Genomic DNA, 11921 nt, shown 5'->3' on the forward strand with positions numbered 1-11921 from the left:
TATGACTTAAACATGGTGGCTCTTATCAGATAAACTGATGGAGTTCAGTTCTGGAAGTTTGCATAGTTCGGTATGGAAGATGGTCTATAAATTTAGACTGAAAACAAATAGTAGAAAATTATTGATGTGATAAACCTTTGGTTATGGAATAGAAGGTGGCTGATGTTCTACCCTTTGGGAAGTTCAATGGGAATTTTGCTGCTGACTTTTTTAAGACTGAAATTTCACTTTGTGTACATTATAAAGTGTGTTCTTTCTATCCTAGCATAGGTTGACTCCTGCCAAACATTAGTACCTTGATAATCCAGGATTCTAAAATGTTGACTTTTTTTGGTCAAAACAAAGGACTAAGTAATTGACAAATTAGCATAATTAAAAAGAAAATCACTTTTTTCCTTCAAAGCAGGCTTCAGGGCACTCCAGACTTTTTTGGAGGGAACAAGTTTTTTTTTTTAAATTAAGACGTTTTAAATGTGATCTGCAAAATTGAATTGGTTCTGTTATGTTGAACAAGTATATTTGGCTCCCTTTCCAGGCCTGCAAAGAGTGCTTGTAACCTGTGATTCCAGATACTAATCAGAACAAGAGGTGGAACTTGCAGAAGTGGGGGGAATAAGCTCTGTAAATGAAAATTTCCTGCTTAGGGTTGCTTTCTGCATTTGTACAGTCTTGATGTCCTGCTTCAGTTTGGGAAGGGACTGCTCTGAAATGTGGTCTTTGTAACTTGTACTGATTTGTTGTGAGGTCCCACCGTCCAGAGATGTGTAGTCTTTGGAAGGGCATTGTGACAGGTTGTGATTTTCTCTGTTTTGAGATGAAGCTTGAAGCTGGGACCTCAGGGCAGGGCAGGAATTGGTCCTTCATGGAGCAGAATTTTACTCTAAGTGTTACCCTGGGCCTTGGTGCAGTATCTTGCCTTTGGGGAAAGCGGCAGCTCCTGGAGTTTGGAAGTGGGAGCCTCGAGATGGTGTGAGCTGCCTCTCCACGGTGTTAATTTTGCACTAATCCTGCTCCCAGCTCTTGGCTTTTTCATGAGGTGTTTGAAATCTGCCTCCAGTGAGTGACAAGCTGCTGACCTTTGGCCTGGGTAATGACTGAGAGTAAGGGAGAAGGTTGTCTGAAGAAGAGGCTTCCTGTTGCATGATCCCTCATCGATTTGCTCTTGTCGTGCTTTCCCCAGAGACCGCATGTTCATTGCTTATTGCTTGTCCATATTGCCTTTAATTAGACTCGACTACAGGATTGGAATGTGGATAAAAGCAATAAGGTGTTACTTACTCTGTAACATGCTACTAGCAATATATGAAAAACCATCCAAAGGGTAAAGCTGAGTGTCATCTCAAAACAGAAGAGATCAAGCTCATAGACGTGGGGTAGGTTTCTCCTATTGTGTTTCACTGAGGGTAGCAATAATACATGCTGTTTGTTTGGTCTCCTCAAAAAACAAATTTCAGCCTAAGCTATGCTTAACTTTCATAATTAATCAAGATTTTTCTGGAGGCAGAGGATTCTTATATATACTAATAGATTTATATTTGGACTAAACATCCCTAGTGCCTAAAAAGCTGTTAACATCCATAGTAAGTGGAATGTTATCTTGTTGTTTTAATACGGATTTGGTATCTCCACCCAGGAAGTAACACCAGTAGAAAATAGGGTCAACAGCATGGTATGAGTAAGGATAATTGAATAAAACAAAATTGTGTAAAAAAACCCCCCAACAATAACCTCAATTGGATTTTAGTGTCCACATCAGCATTAGAGTCCATAATACGTGTTGGAAGTTCAGGCCGTAGTTCTGCATCTCCTTTTGAATTATTAATGAATTTTTCTGCTGCCAACTTATTATAGAAGGATTTTTTTGCACTTTGTGCCATTTGGGCTGAATCTGGATTTTTCTGACACTTAATGCAAGTATGTGTCTGGAGCTAAGGAGTCTTGCGCCAACACTTGAGATTCCCAAGGCAGAGCTGACATGCTTAAAGGTTCTTCTCAGTCACCTCTTGCCCTGCAGGCTGCTCAGGGCCTTGTTCCCATGGACCAGCAGCCTGGGTTTAGGGTGCTGCAGAGGAGTTCTGCTTATGGTGTTTAAAAATGTGTTTCACATTAGAAATAATAAAATTACATTTTGTTAAATCCAGCTTTTTACGTGAGATTGTCTTGGGTTTTCTTCCTCAGTAAAGGTAACACCGGCTTTAATCTTCCTATAAAAGTGCTTGTGCTCACTCCTAGCAAATCTACAGTGTGCTGTGTTGTTTCCAAAGTGTGCAGGCTTGCCTTGTGGGTGTGGGCACTTGGAAGAAGTCAAAGGGCTTTGGTGTAAGATTGCTGTGCTCACACTCTCCTGAACACAGAGTTACTCAGCTTCCCAAACTCACTTGCAGGCTCTTGGGAAATTGCTTTAGAAGATGTTGGTCTGCATTTTTGCTTTCCTCTCCCATATCTTGTGATTTCCTCACTGAAGAAATACCCAAGGACATCCATCTCCTGTCTTGTCTAATTAGACGAGCCTTCTCAATCATTGTGGGGTCATTTGGCCCATTCATTTCTTCTCACAAGCGACAAACGAGGAAGGTTCCTGATATATTCGCTGCCAGCAGTGATACCAATGAAGGAGAGAGAAAGGAAAATGGTTGACAGGGTATTGGCACAAATGCTAGCACTGAACACTGTGTTGTATCTGAAACCAAATGGTTCTTTTTCTTTACCCTTCCCTTTATTTATAAAGTACTCTCCTTCTCTTTATTTATAACTCTGTTTACAAAGTGTGAGAACTAATTGCCATGTTGTGTAGTTTCATTTACTCATCCCTCACATATAAAGTATTTTCTGTGCTCAGAAAGTGCCCAGTTGCGGTAAAATCCAGTAATCTATGTACAAACAAAGTGATCCGAGCACAGATGTACAGTGTGTCAGAGGCTGTGTGTGCTACCAACATTCCTGCCTGAGCAGAGGCAATTGCACCGGGGCATTTGTAAAGTTGACTGTTTTTTCCATGCAATATTGAATACTGGAAGAGATGCCAACTAATTTGAGGTAAAATGAAGTCAGTGCTGGTGATCTTAAGTTGTTTAATATATCAGATGTAAGTTGGGGGTTTTTTGAGGGAAGGCAGGAGGGAAAGAAAAGAAAGGGAAGACTTTGTTAATTAGAAAATGAAACATGGGAATTTGTAACCTGTAGTTTCACAGGATATTCAGTTATTTTTTTGAGGAACAGCTATTATAAACCCCATATAACCATCCTGAAATACCAAAATAAATGTTCTGTTGGATCAGCAGGTGTTCTGAGGAGTCTGATACACACAAGGAAAAACTTTGCATCTCCAGAGTCCTCGGAAACATCTCTTTGGCACAGTACACCACCTGATGTGTCTTGCTGCGATCCTTTGAAGCCTTTTGTAGGTGTTCTCTGGGATCCTTCTGGGATGCATATAAACTAGTAAACAGTGATTTTGTGTATATACAGCTTCGTTCCAAGTGTTAGATGGGACAGAAGATATTCTTGTTGGAGAGACATTCAACATGTGCATGTTGGTTGTGGATTTTTTCCTTTCTCATATGGTTCTTCAAGAATAATTTCGGTAATACAGTCAAACACGAGTACAGTGTGTCAGGATGTAGCAGGCAGCTGGACTGTACAGGAGGCACAAATGAGGGTTCAGTGTCTTTCTCCTTGTCAGTTTAAGCTCTGCCTCTTCTATGATGTTTGGCTCTAATAACTTAACACTATTTTGTGTGTACCTCAGAAGGTGTGCTGCAACTCCATAGCAGAAGTGGAATACTGTATGAAAAAGATGTTGGAAGAGAATGCTGTCTATCATCTGGATTAGCTTTTCCATGGCCTTGTGAAACTGAGTCTTGACTGTTTCCAGCAAGGGAGATTCCACCTGGGCAACCATATTTCAATGTGTAATTGTTCTCATTGTGAAGAATATATATATGTATTTGTATAAAATTTGCCCTGGAGAAACTCAGTTCTCTGCACAGGATTTGGTGTGCTCTTTGTCACTGTGACTGAAGGGTCATTTTATAAACTACTTAGATCTGTTTGAAGAGAAGTATGTATATTATAAATTAACACATGTAATTGGAAATGCATATTTTAAATGAACATTCAGGAAATCTTTGAGAATGAAAACAGGCTTGACCATGATGTGAAATTATATCCAGGTCAGCAAAAATGCCTATTCCTAAAGCAACCAAGTTCAGTTTCATTTACTAACCATGGCAATGATGGAATGATATTGCCTTCTGTGTTACAAAGCTTTGATTCACCTGTTGATACCAATAGAAATATTAACACTGTTTTGTGGGCCTTCCTTCCTTAGCACAATGCAGACTCATTTTGTGTACATGCTCTCCTGTCAAAGGCATCATGACAGTTGTTAAATCTAAATCTGTTCTTCTGTATTGCTTTGAGTTAAGAGACATAGGCAAAGATAGAAAGAATAGAAGGGAAAGTTGAGCACTCAGGGAGAGAAATGAAAGCCATTCTGGGGAGCAGAGGATACAGAATGGGAGATTCACAGCAGCGGGGAAGAGATTTGTCTGAGGGAACAGGCAATAAAACCACATAAGAAAAGTGTGGGGAGTGGGGCAGAAGAAGAAATGGACAAAGGCAACTGTAAATTGATTCCTTGGCTTCCTGGAGATGTGCAATCTGGGTGATTAACTGCAAAATCTGTGATTTGATAGATCTGGTGCGATAGAAGAAAGATCGCATCCCACTAATGAAGAAATGCATGGTTTGATTAATTATTTTTTTTCCCCTTGTAAGTTTTGATTTTTGTCTAAATACATCACTGCCAAACTCTGCGTTCGCAGGACTAGGTCATTTTGGATGTGTAATCCTTGCCATTGCAAGGTGCTGGAAGGCACAGTGTCTTTCTAGTTATAGTGTTCCCTTTTTTTATACATTTGTGAAAGGCTAATGTGATTGCATCAACTGCAAAAGAACTGTTAAACTTGATTTTAAAATATGTCAGGAAGGAGTATTTGTTTAGAATTAGATGACATTTGATCAAAATACTGCGGGTATAGCAAGGTAGAAAATGGTTTATATTCTAGGCCTTTATAATGAGGATATGCTCCATCATATTGTAGGGGATTTTTTAACTTTACAACAGAAGACAGGATTTCTACCTTCCCTGAAATGTGAAGAAGAAAATGTATTTCTGTTCTCCCTGGGGAGAAATGGATGGCTACTCAGTTGGAGATGTGCTATTACTTTCCTCTTCTTTTTCCCAAGGAAACTGGGTATTTAATAACTGTTTTCATACAAGTCCTGACTCTGGTTAGTAAGAAACAAGTGGTTGCATGACACGAGCCCTGCTTCAGAATGCTGCTAAAGTCCATGACTGAATTTCTGGGTTGGGTTTCACATGAGTTTCCATGTGATGCACATCACCAGCACAACTGAGTACCTCTCAGTGGTGTATTAAAGCAACATGTTCAGTATTTCTCCCTCAGGGAGAGAAGAGATGATATGAAATATAGTCACAGAGTCACGGGACTGTTGTTCAGGTCTGGGTGCTTATTCCCTGGGGAGCACCAGGGAATGAGAGCCTTGTATTTGTCATAGAAAGTCTTGCTTGCACCAGATAAGTTCTTAACCAGAGAAGTCATCCATGATATTTTGTCCTACATGGCAGTGAAGGCCTTGGTGATAAGCACCAAGTAGTAAGTATAAAACCCAGTTGTCTGTGAGAGTAGCAAGAAGCAAAGCTGCTCGGATGGACTCTCCAGATCAGTGTTTCTGGCTCAGGGCTGCAGTCTGTTGCACTGGCTGGTCTTTCCAGAGTGTTTAAGGCATCATGTCTTTGCACTGCTTTGAAATCAGTGTCTCAGCTGTTTACAAAAGCCTTACATTTTTCGTTTTTTGCGGAAGAGAATTTCATGGGGATAAACTTGCCTGAATTGGCAGAGTCACACAGCAGCTTGTATCCGTAATGGAAATACAAAACAATTTTTGGCAATCTGGTGCTTAACTTCCTGACCTTTGGCTTCAGATTAGTTTGTACTGAGCTTGTCATACAGTTGTGGTTTTCTGTTCAAACTGTGATTTGAGTGACTCCCCTCCCCCAGCCTTAATGAAGATGTTTACCAGAGTTGCATCTGTCTGGTGTGACTTGCAGACTTGGTTTAGTGGAGGAAGGCCCAAGGCTGGCCTGCCAGAGGTGAGATAAATTGGGACTGAAATCCCCTGGGAGAGCCTGAGGTGTGAAAGCTGTTTTGCTGTGACTAGCTCTCATCAGTAATGATAACCCCTCAATTTTGTGCCACCTAAATTCACCCAAAATTATATGCTAAATATAAATATTCATTTTATAAATATGCATGTTAATTAAATATACATTTATTTTAAATGCATGTGTTAATTATACATGTTACATCAGATCACAATTAAGTCAATAGAAATTGGAGATTTGCATATAATCATCCTTGTATACTAATCAGTTGTCAGTCTAGAAAGCCATTTCCTGCATCTAGATAGAATATAGACCTTGGACCAGTGATCAGTTCAAAGATTGTTTAGCAGCGCCAGTTCTTTTGTTTTTATGGATTTTCTTCCTAGAAAAGAACAGGAAGAAACGTGACTCCTCCTTCTCAGTGCATAAAGGATGCCCTGTAGTTTTGTCATGTTTTACATTTCTACTTCCAGGTGCCCTGTAGAGTCCAGATTTTGGCTGGATGAGGTTACTCCTCTGATGTGTCAAAACCGTCGTAAACCTGCCACAGCAATTTTGTTTGATGTTTGATGCAAATTCAACCATTTTTCTTCTGCTGAGCTAATTAAATGTAACTTTGACCCTAGATCTTCTGGGAAAAACATGAGAAATTCCCCATGATGTACTTGGATAGTCATTGCCTTGTCCTGCCTGTTGATTTCTGCTGGCTCTGAGAGTTGGGGTGCATATTGCATTTACTGTATTAAAAGCCATTTAAGATCACCATGACTTTGATTCTATATCCATGTAAGTGAATCTGGACATTTATCCTGTTCATAAATGAATATATAAGCATCCCTGAGAAAACACTTGAGGGCTGAACTGTTCAGAAATCGGTGTTACTCTGCGAGTCTGGTTTCCCTGAAGCGTTTCTCTAATGGAAGCAGATGACATTTAGGACTCAGTTTTGCACAGGTGTATTCACTGGTACCAAACTTTACCACAGCAGTTGGTGTGTATCCAAGGCCATCCTTGTTCAGCAGTGCACTTCAGTCACCACACTGTACAGTGCCATCCAAGCCAAAGGAATCAAGTGGATGTGTTCTGGTCAAGGAATTTCTTCCTGACCTGAGATTCAGACATCAAAGAGGAGATGAACATCCAGCTCCTCATGGCTTTGGCAGTGGAACATGGCAGCATGTTATTTGGGAATAAGGACCCCACCCAGAGGAGCAGTTAGACTTGTTTTGAGCACCACCAAGGAACTTGGTTCATGGAAAGGAGTATATCCTAAGTCAAGATGGCTTTTGTGTCAGAACAGTTTTGTAACTCCTTTTGGGGGGTAATATGAGAAAGTGTTGTGGTGCTTTTTACCCCAGCATTCTCCTCACATGCTCACACCCTCTGGTCAGTGTCACAGATGGAACTGTGGTCAGTGCAGTGTCTCTGTGTGCTGTCACTGTCTTGTTGACTTTTCCTCCGAAGCTTTAAATTCACTTTTCCTTAGAAGCATTATCATTATAGAGTGCTATTCACTCTGAATATTTTTCAGATTAAAACCCATCAAGGTATTAAAACAAACCCTGTGAAAAGTAGCTATTTCAACAGTCATTTTAATCTTTAAAATATTCACTTTCAGGTATCCAGGACACCATTGATTGCTTGCTATATTATGTAAATTTACAGAATAAAATAGGTCAGTCTTCAAATTGTCTTCTTGTAAGGATGTAATTAAGCTGCATTAAGACAATTACTGTATTTTAAGTATCTACTGAATTTTTAAAAAAACAATGTAGTTTTAGGTTTTGACAGGGATATAATTTCCTATTTATTATGTTTTAATTAAAAACACTGGTAAATAGGATTAAAGCCAATTGTATGGTAATTTGACATAACTACTGCAATTCTGAAGTAACACAGTTAGTCTACAGTACAGCAGTAATAGAAGGGGGGATAGGGAAAGAAAAACTCAGCTGATTATTCAAATAAAAATTCTGGTAAATAGGAAGCCTGAATCAGATACCTCTGGATTCTGCTCATATTTGGGTCTGAATCTCTTCCCCATTAAAGGAATGGTGAGCTTGGTCTTAACTTTCAGAGTTCCGGAGATTTTGTAAGTGCTGGTGTAAATTTTTGAAGGTTGACTGTAGTTTTGATGCCAGAGGTGTGATTTTCATCTCAGTGTGTCCTAATGTGTTCTGGTCAAGGAATTTCTTCCTGACCTGAGATTCAGACATCAAAGAGGAGATGAACATCCAGCTCCTCATGGCTTTGGCAGTGGAACATGGCAGCATGTTATTTGGGAATAAGGACCCCACACAGTGTGTCTTTGTTTTGGCTTTTTGCAAATGTAAAAAGTCAGATGAACTGAAAAACTCAAGGACTAGAAGATGGAATCAACTTCAAGGTGACTCCTAAAGGTTCAAAAAGCATCTAGAACTTATACCCACCTTTCAGAAAGTCGTAGGTAGAAGTTGGTTACCTTGGCATGTCCAAAAGGTTAGGAAAGAGTAAGAGGAAAATCAAGAAAGCATGACACAAGTGTGGGTTGAAATGTTGTTCAGCATAGACACCACCAGCACTGTGGCAATAGAAGGAACAGACAAAAAATTTGCAAGATATCAAGTAAATTTTGGCCTTCCAAGGGTGTGTCAAATCCGTGGTCTTCAGCTGTATGATGACATGAAAAGGAGCTTCCCAATCTGTTCCATGCAAATTCCCAATACAATTATAAGTTTTTTTATGTCTAATTTAAGACCACTCTTTCTCTGTCCTAAGACCAGAAGCTGTGGAGAATAGATGATTCCTTCAGAATCAGCCCTTCAATGATACGCTTCTTGTGAGACCTCAGATTATCCTCCCTTTGGACAATTAGATTATATTTGTAAATATTGCTCATGTTTGCACAAGACCAACCTCATATCTTGTGGTGGCAACTTTTATTTTAAGGAAGGAAATACAATAGGCAAATTTGAAAGTTCCTTTGAAGCTCAAGGTGTTGTGGCTGCAAAGGAATTTACTCAAGTGAAGTGAAAGGGGATTAAAGCAACTGTAACCTGGCCAAAGAGAAGGCTGAAAAGGTTAAGGTGAAAGGGAGCTGCTTGGCTGGAGGGAACCCTTTAGATGTTATCCTCAGGGAGGGAATTTTTGGTTTGGTCATGTTTAATGTTTTCTTCAGAAGCTATAGGGTACAAACTGTCAAAACCTATTTTTGAAATTGCAAAGATAGAAGATGCACATCTCATCATAAAGAACTGGAGAACTTTGTAATTGAGGAAGGAGAAAAATGGGATAGTACTGTTGCATCAAATTTTAAGTCATGAGTATAAGAGGTAAAATAAACTTCTGCCACAAACAGGAGATGCTGCATTTGGACATACTGGTGGAATCAGACCTACATGTATTAAGTGTTCTTCTGATCACAAATTTATGGCCATTATTAATGGTTGTGTTTAACACAAGCCTGGGAAGTGTCATGTGAAATTTTTTGCTGTGGGAAAAACATGGGTGAAAACTTGTGTACTTACTGTTCGCTGTATTTGGTCATCCATGTTCAGGAAGGAAGAATTCAAACAGGAACACATGCAGAGAGGTGAAGGAGGAGAAGGAGAAGATTCCTTTTACATGGAAAAGCTACAACAGCCTATGTAGTTAGTCCAGTTAAAATCAAGGACATCTGACCACTTCATAACAAATAAGGTGAAGATTCAGGATAGGGAAAGAACTATTTATTATATAGGATAATAAGTATTAAGAATGAATAGCTGTTAATAGGCTAGGAATATGGTTTTTTCCTCCATGAAGTCTTCATGAAACATTTGCTCACCATGGGGCTCTGACAGGTGAAATGTCTTCTGAAATTTCCCATCTCCTCAAGGCTGCTGTGAGGAGTCAGCAGCTTTCTGCATCCACTTCCAGGTTCTAGACTTTTGGATGGGGGCATCCACTTGGAGCCCATTACCCTCTGCAAAGGGATTAAGTGACACATAAAACTGAAAGCAGCACCTGGAACTGAATTTGGCATTACACCAGAAAAGTGTTGTTCCCCCACATCTGATCTGCCAGCTCTGAGGACAGGCAGGTTCTAACCTGGTCACTGGGATGACCACTGGAACAGTGGAAGAAATTCTCTTCCCAGAAAGCCCTTACCTAAAGCATTTGCAGGATGAGCTGCAAAGAAGGGATTTAAGGGAAGCAAAACCTGAATACTGCTTGTCTGTCAATTTTACCCAATTTGCACTCATGAATACAGATTTTTTCTTTCCTTTTCTTGCAGCACAGGTGCACCCCTGCTGCACCAGGCATATTATTTCAGGCTGCTGTGAAGATGTGGCTGCCAGGATAAGGTCTTACAGTTAAATTGTACATCTCTATTGTACAACATACTTAATGTTCATATCTGCAGATATTCCTTTTTAATAATTATATACAGAATTATATGTACGTATTTACATTTAAAAAAAAAAAAAATCCAGCCAACTGCCCACTGTGTGTTTTGCCATTTTTGTCCTCTCCTGTCCTTCATTCCAAACATCCCCAGGACTCCAAGACAACATTTTAAAATAAACATTGGGCATTTAAGTAAGACTTCTCTGTAAGGAAAGGTATTGTGACTCTTACAATCTTAACACACTAATCCCTCACTGCGCCTTCCTGGAATAAACTAACTCTGTTTATTAATCTGAAATAAACAGCAGCAACATCTCTGGCACCATTGAAAAAATGAATGCTGCACGCTTTATTTTAAATGTAGTCAGTGGAAATTTTGCTATTTACCTAAACCCAGATCAGGTGAATAATTTAAGCATGAAGATGTGAGTTAATTGGTGGGTTTTTTTTTCTCCCATCTTAGTTTTACTTCATGGATATGGCTCATAAATTTGTATCCAGGTATGGAGTGAGATATATTTTGTTTAAACTTGTATTCCAGGCGTGTCCGTGGAGGTACCAAGTACCCTGTAATCATCTGGCATGTGTGGGAGTTGCAAGAGTTCAGTGCTGAGCAGAAAATCAGGCTCTTTGTGTTTTGAGACTGCTAATCCATTGCTAGGGTTTCCTTTTAAACCGAAAATAAACACAATGTGTGTGCTGTTAACTTAGACAGGTGCTAGAGCCGACAGCTCGAGGTTTAAGGGCAGGGGTCAAGCAATCAAAAGTGGTCCTCTCTTGCACAGATCATCAAACAGGGAGTGCATCAATGGGCTCAGTGGCCAAGGCTGGAAATTAATCAGCTCAGCCCTCAGTGTTTAGCCATGCTGATTATACACCGGCAAAGTGAGCAGGAGCTGACAGGCCAGGGGAGCCAATGTAATAGGACTTCGTTCCCAACAAAGGCAGGGAAGAAAGATCAATTTGCAATATTCTTTTCTGTACCCATGCAACAAAGCAGAAACATGAAAGCAGAACATTAAGGGATGCTCCCTATGAACTGGACAAATCAATAAACATCAGTGGTAAGGGGAGAAAAAAAAGTTTCTCGTTCTGTTGTGTACCCTGAGGCCTCTTCTGTCTTTGTGAAGCGCTGGGTAGCAGTGGCCTCTGTCATGTTTTCTTTCACCTACATGATGTCATCTGCTTCAGTCTCAAGGTGAGTGCTGGTTTGCACAATCAGAGCGAGTGTTTAAGGTAATTATTCCATCTCTTTGGGAAGAGAAGATAGGAAGTAGTACTCAGCAGAAGTTGCAGTGGCTGCTCCATACGTAGCTCCATTTCTGCATTAGAGCTGGGGCTAAAAACTGGGATTTGGTGCTTG

The 11921-nt window shown here is 40.0% G+C and overlaps 1 long non-coding RNA gene across 2 annotated transcripts; it reads left to right on the forward strand.

Annotated features, from left to right (window-relative positions):
* The first annotated feature begins 6814 nt into the window (after nt 1-6814).
* Nucleotides 6815-10532, forward strand: LOC108499195. Of its 2 annotated transcripts, none has more exons than XR_001875458.1 (3): nt 6815-6911; nt 9727-9868; nt 10446-10532. It is a non-coding gene; the product is annotated as an uncharacterized LOC108499195 (long non-coding RNA). The 2 variants fall into 2 exon arrangements; XR_001875459.1 differs by lacking the exon at nt 6815-6911 and adding an exon at nt 8424-8576.
* Nucleotides 10533-11921: the final 1389 nt, after the last annotated feature.

The sequence above is a fragment of the Lepidothrix coronata genome, unplaced genomic scaffold, assembly GCF_001604755.1.
Source record: "Lepidothrix coronata isolate B3197 unplaced genomic scaffold, Lepidothrix_coronata-1.0 Scaffold71, whole genome shotgun sequence".
NCBI classification, from domain to species: Eukaryota; Metazoa; Chordata; class Aves; order Passeriformes; family Pipridae; genus Lepidothrix; species Lepidothrix coronata.